At 41.1% G+C, this 6,371-nt stretch overlaps 1 pseudogene; it reads right to left on the reverse strand.

Annotated features, from left to right (window-relative positions):
- Nucleotides 1-4,737: 4,737 nt before the first annotated feature.
- Nucleotides 4,738-5,763, reverse strand: LOC129679814 (taste receptor type 2 member 116-like; annotated as a pseudogene).
- Between the last annotated feature and the right edge of the window lie 608 nt (nt 5,764-6,371).

Consider the following 6,371-nt stretch of genomic DNA (forward strand, 5'->3'; position numbering starts at 1 on the left):
TTTCTTTCTTTCTTTCTTTCTTTCTTTCTTTCTTTCTTTCTTTCTTTTCCTGGTATTTACTTTATAATATGTGGAAGAATCCAATCAAATGCCCTACATTTTAGGCTAAAAGCAGAGATAATATAACAGTGAAGCATGGGCAAATCTTCAGAAAAAAAAAATTCTAAAAATATATACAGAAACTCCATGATAGTAGCAGCAGTAATATTTCTAGTTTGGCCCCTTTGTGTACCAAAGATGAACTCTGAAAAGAGAATAAATAAAGTGTAAACACCATGAGGTTGGGTTCATATGGAATGGCTATGGGCACCAGAACTTCAAGGGCCTTTCACCAATCTCTTCTAATCTTGCGGAATAAGTTTGTTTTGCAAAGCCCAGCTACTTAATATTTGCTTAACAAAACATGAATTTCAAACAGCAATTTGAGGAATTTCAACATTAAATTAAGTATTAAGTGTTGGTCACTTACAATTTAATTTAAATTTTTGTTCCTAAGACAACCAGGTTGTTATCCAACCTAGTAAAATGCAAGTACATATGTAATAATGTGTTTGGAAATTGTAAGTTGAATTTTATGTTTTAAATGATGGACAGCCTATTTTAATTTCAGTAATCCATATCTTTTTTAATTTTTTTTTGCTTTAACCAAATTTCCCCTTTTTAAAACTTTTATTTATTTTTTATTAATTACAGTTTATTCACTCTGTATCTTAACTGTAGCCCCTTCCCTTAGCCCCTCCCAATCTCATCCTTCCTCCCTCATCTCCTCCCATGCCCCTCTCCAAGTCCACTGATAGAGGAGGTCCTCTTCCCCTTCCCTCTTATCCTAGCCTATCAGGTCTCTTCAGGAGTGGCTGCATTGGCTTCCTCTGTGGCCTGGCAAGGCTGCTCCCCCCTCAGGGGGAGGTGATCAAAGAGCCAGCCACTGAGTTCATGTCAGAGACAGTTCCTATTCCCATTATTAGAGAACTCACTTGGACACTGAGCTGCCATGGGCTACATCTGTGTGGTGGTTCTAGGTTATCTCCATGAATGGTCCTTGGTTGGTGTATCAGTCTCAGAAAAGACCCCTGGGCTCAGATTTTTTGGTTTTGTTGTTCACCTTGTGGAGCTCCTGTCCTCTTCAGGTCTTTCTATCTCCCCCTTCTTTCATAAGATTCCCTGCACTCTGCGCAAAGTTTGGCTATGACTCTCAGCATCTACTTTGATACCCTGCTGGGTGGAGGCTTTCAGAGGCCCTCTGTGGTAGACTTTTGTCCTGTTTCCTGTTTTCTCCTTCTTCCAATGTTCGTCTTGTTTGTCTTTCTGAGTGAGGATTGATCATCTTACCCACAGTCCTCCTCCCTGTGCAGCTTCTTTAGGTGTACAGGTGCCAGTGTTTATCCTATATTATATGTCTAGTGTCCACGTATAAGTGAGTATATACCATGTGTGTCTTTCTGGGGTACCTCATTCAGGATGATCTTTTCTAGATCCCACCGTTTGCCTGAAAATTTCATGATTTCCTTGTTTTTAATTGCTGTGTATTCCATTGTGTAAGTGTGCCATAATTTCTGTATCCATTCCTCAGTTGAGGGGCATTTAAGGTGTTTCCAGATTCTGGCTATTATGAATAAAGCTGCTATGAACAAGCTGAGCAATTGTCTTTGCTGAATGGTATATGCCCATTGAAGGTATAGCTGAATCCTGAGGTAGTGCTATTTCCAATTGTCTGAGAAAGTGCCAGATTGATTTCCAAAGTGGTTGTACAAGTGTGCACTCCCACCAGTAATGGAGGAGGGTTCCCCTTCCTCCACATCTGCTCTAGCATGTGTTGTCACTTGAGTTTTTTTTATTTAGCCATTCTGATAGGTGTAAGATGGAATCTCAGAGTTGTTTTGATTTGCATTTCCCTGATGACTAAGGATGTTGAGCATTTCTTTAACTGTTTCTCTGACATTCAATATTTTTCGGTTGAGAATTCTCTGCTGAGGTCTGTACACCCTGTTTTAAGTGGATTACTTGGTTTGTTGGTGTCTAATTTCTTGAGTTCTTTATATTTTCTGGATAATAGCCCTCTATCAGATACAGGGTTGGTGAAGATCTTTTCCAATTCTATAGGCTGTCATTTTTTTTTTCTATTGAAGTGTTCTTTGCTTTACAAAAGCTTTTCAGTTTCACAACTTGATTCTACATTTTCTCCATTTGTGGTGGTATCTAATTTTTTAATTATTTTTTATTTTTTTATTAATTACAGTTTATTTACTTTGTATTCCAGCTGTAGCCCCCTCCCTCAGCCTCTCTCAATCTCACCCTTCCTCCCTCATCTCCTCCCATGCCCCTCTCCAAGTCCACTGATAAGGGAAGTCCTCCTCCCATTCCATTTGACCCTAGCCCATCAGGTCTCATCAGGAATGGCTGCATTGTCTTCCTTTGTGGCCTGGCAAGGCTGCTCCCCACTCAGGTGGAGGAGATCAAAGAGCCAGCCACTGAGTTCATGTCAGAGACAGTTCCTGTTCCCCTTACTAGGTTACCCACTTGGAGACTGAGCTGCTTGGGCTACATATGAGCAGAGGTTCTAGGTTATCTAGCTTATCTCCATGAATGGTTCTTGGTTGGAGTATCAGTCTCAGTAAAGACCCCTGGGCCCAGATTTTTTGGTTCTGTTGCTCTCCTTGTGGGGCTCCTGTCCCCTCCAGGTCTTTCTATCTTCCCCTTCTTTCATAAAATTCCCTGCTCTCTGTCCAAAGCTTGGTTATGAGTCTCAGCATCTGATTTGATACACTGCTGGGTGGAGTCTTTCAGAGACCCTCTGTGGTAGGCTCCTGTCCTGTTTCCTATATTCTCCTTCTTCCACTGTCTGTCTGTATGGATTGATCATCCTACCCAGAGTCCTCCTTTTGCTTAGTTTCTTTAGGTGTACAGATTTTATTAGGTTTATCCTATATTACTAATATCCACTTATTTATTCAGTTTACATCCTGGTTGTAGGCCCATTCCACCCCACCTCTCTACCCCTTCCCCTCCTCCTCTATTCCTCAGAAAAGTGGATTCCCCCCTTCTAGTTCACCCCAGCCAGTGAAGTCACATAGGGACTGAGAATATCCTTTTCCCATGTGGCCTCCAAGAGGGAAGTGACACAAAAAGGTAGTAAGAGACTCCTTGTCAGATGCACTATCTGCTTCCCTTACTTGAGGACCCACCTGAAGCCTAAGCTGCCTATCTGCTCAACTTAGTAGGGGAGGTCTATGTCCAGTCCATTTCTGGTTATTGGTTGATGCTTCAGCCTCTGCAAGCCGATTTGGGTCTTTTGGTCTTGTGGCACTCCCTTGATTTCCAGGTCCTTTTTCTTTTCTTCCCATTTTTCCTCAAGCCTCCTTAAGCATTGTCCAATGTTTGGCTGTGAGTCTCAATGTCTATTTTGATGTGTTGCTGGGTAGAGGCTCTTAGAGGACAACTCTGATAGGCTCCTGTCTGCTCCCTTAAGGTGCTGGAGAGGTGGCTCAGAGGTTAGCTAAGCAAGGAGGACCCTGGATAAGATGATCAATCCCCACTCAGAAAGGCAAACAAATGGACAATGGAAGAAGGAAAAAACAGGGAACAGGACAGAAGCTTACCTCTGAAAGAATGTACTGAGCAGGGTATCAAGGCACATGCTGAGAGTCATAGCCAAACTTTGGGCAGTGTGCAGGGAATCTTATGAAAGAAGTGGGAGATAGAAAGACCTGGAGAGGACAGAAATTCCACAAGGAGAGGAAAGAAGCAAAAAATCTGGGCCCAGGGGTCTTTTCTGAGACTGATACTCCAAACAAGGGCCATGTATGGAGATAAACCTAGAACCCCTGCACAGATGTAGCCCATGGCAGCTTAGTCGCCAAGTGGGTTCCTTAATAACAGGAATAGGGACTGTCTCTGACATGAACTCAGTGGCTGGCTCTTTGATCACTTCCACCTGAGGTGGGAGCAGCCTTGCCAGGCCACAGAGGAAAACAATGCAGCCAGTCTTGATGAGACCTGATAGGTTAGGGTCAGAGGGAAGGGGAGGAAGACCTCCCCTATCAGTGGACTTGGAGAGGGGCATGGGAGGAGATGAGGAAGGAAGGGTGAGATTGGGAGGGTTGACGGGAGGGGGCTACAATTGGGATGCAAAGTGAATAAACTGTAATACAAAATAGATTAATTAAAAAACAAAAACAAAACACTTGCTGCTCTTCTAGAGGTCTTGACTTCAATTCCCAGCAACAACATAGTGGCTCACTACCATCCATAATGGGATCTGGTGCCCTCTTCTGGCACATAGGTGTACAAGCAGACAGATCTTTGTATACATTATAAATAAATAAATCTCTGGGCCATGGTTGCACACACCTTTAATCCCAGCACTTGGTAGGCAGAGGGAGATCTCTGTGATTTCGAGGCTACCCTGCTCTACACAGTGATTTTCAGCACACCCAGGGCTATAGAGTGAAACCTTGTCTTGAAAAAACCAAAAATCAGCGTGCTCTCTATTCAACCCATAACCATCATCCCATATATTTAGATTTCTAATTCTGAGATATTTAAAAGGAATTAACAGGTTTAAAATAAATGTTTGTCATAGTCACTTCTTGCATTTAAGTAATCTGTATGTACACAAATTTTGTGCCTAGATATAAACAAACATGTTTTTTATGTTCTACAAAGATTGTAAAATACATACATAGTATCTATTCAAACTACTGTCATGTAAATTTAAAAGATAACATTTTTTTATAAAATTCAGAACTGAAAATTTATAAATACAAGAAATTTTGGTAATCCAATTTTCCTCGAAGATATGCAAGATGATCCACATAACTGAGCCCCAGCTCTGTGCACCCCAGGGTTTCTGTCTTTGTTCCTGCATCTCAGCCACAGCAGCACAGAGAGAGAAGCCTTTCTCAGTTTAGGATTTCCCAGAATCAGAACACAGGAGTGCACCGAGGGAAAAGCAGTTCTCGCAGCAGCCTGTGTGATCAGAAGCAGCAGCTTTCCCTCCAGAAGCAGAGAACCCCAAACTTTCACAACAAGAGACAGAAAGAAAATGGCATACAAGAGGAGGGAGGCGATCACCGTCTGCAAGGCTCTGATGTGGGCCTTGGTACTGATGTCTTTGCTTCCTTGGGAACTGTGCTGCATCTTCCTCAGATGTTTACACAGGGAGAAGATGAGCAAGAGGAAAGTGACCAGCGACACAGCGAAGGGTATGAACACAAATATGGTGTTGGCAAATGAAAACAGCACAGAAGGCTGTGTGTTATTCAAACTCAAGCTGTAAGACATATTTACTCTATATTCAGTGATCAAAATATTCTCAGGTACATTAATTACTATAATATTTAAGCACAAGAGAACCAAAGACAATAGCAATGTCCTGTTATCACCTTCTTAACTCAGACCTTAAAATAAAGGAAAATAGTGTTGGGAATATTTGCTATCATGAAACACAAAAGATGCTGAGACTTGTAGCAAACCAGAGACTAAACTGGTTGAATGCTATCCAGATACTGTTTATTATGCTGACCATTCTTTTGGTCATCCATTTCTGTGGGTAGAACATAATAAGCCATTAATTCACTAATACTAACCACAGCAGTGCAGGTCAGGAGATTGCCAGAGCAGTGAGGATTTGATCCACACAAAAGATATTTCTTCTCTTGACCAAGTCTATGATGTTCATTATAGCTATGAATCTATCCCAATGTTGCCAATCATAAATTTCACACTCAGAATAACTGTAAATGTGCTCTTCAATACCCCACTCATCTTTGATTGAATGCTTCATTTCCTTTTGTCACTGCTTACGATTTATTAAAACATCCTACTGAAATGCTATGCATATTGAATACTCAAATCCCCACAGCATGTTCCCTTAACCAACTTACAAGTTTAGTACCAAACATTAATGACTTCCTAGTTTCCATCATATAAACTTTGCGTTTCCCTGGACAGTTGAACTGACCTTCATCCAGATGTGGTGTGCCTTACACACAGCACGCCAGAGACATTGCAAATTTTGATGAAGGAAATGTTGATCTCTCCTGCTGTGATGCAAATTAAAGTATACTTATTTGCATTGTTTTGCTCATTTTCCTCTTATCTATGTATGTTTATTTGATAACTTGAATTTTGTGTAAATCATATAAAATATTCTGTCTTGATTATAAGGCATCAGGAATCTGAATTTGTACCTAGTAATTCCTTAGTACTACAAGCCTTTAAAGACTTGTGAATTGGCTGTGTTCCAAGCCTGTGCATAGTATGCAAATCACTTCCAGCAAACTATCCACAACCCAATAATCTCATGAAAATCATCATTCTTCAAAAGCTCAGTACTGAGAAAACATGTATTCATTATTTGATTTTATGCAAAG

This window comes from Psammomys obesus, unplaced genomic scaffold (genome assembly GCF_907164565.1).
Source record: "Psammomys obesus unplaced genomic scaffold, mPsaObe1.curated_primary_1811, whole genome shotgun sequence".
In the NCBI taxonomy this organism is placed as follows: domain Eukaryota; kingdom Metazoa; phylum Chordata; class Mammalia; order Rodentia; family Muridae; genus Psammomys; species Psammomys obesus.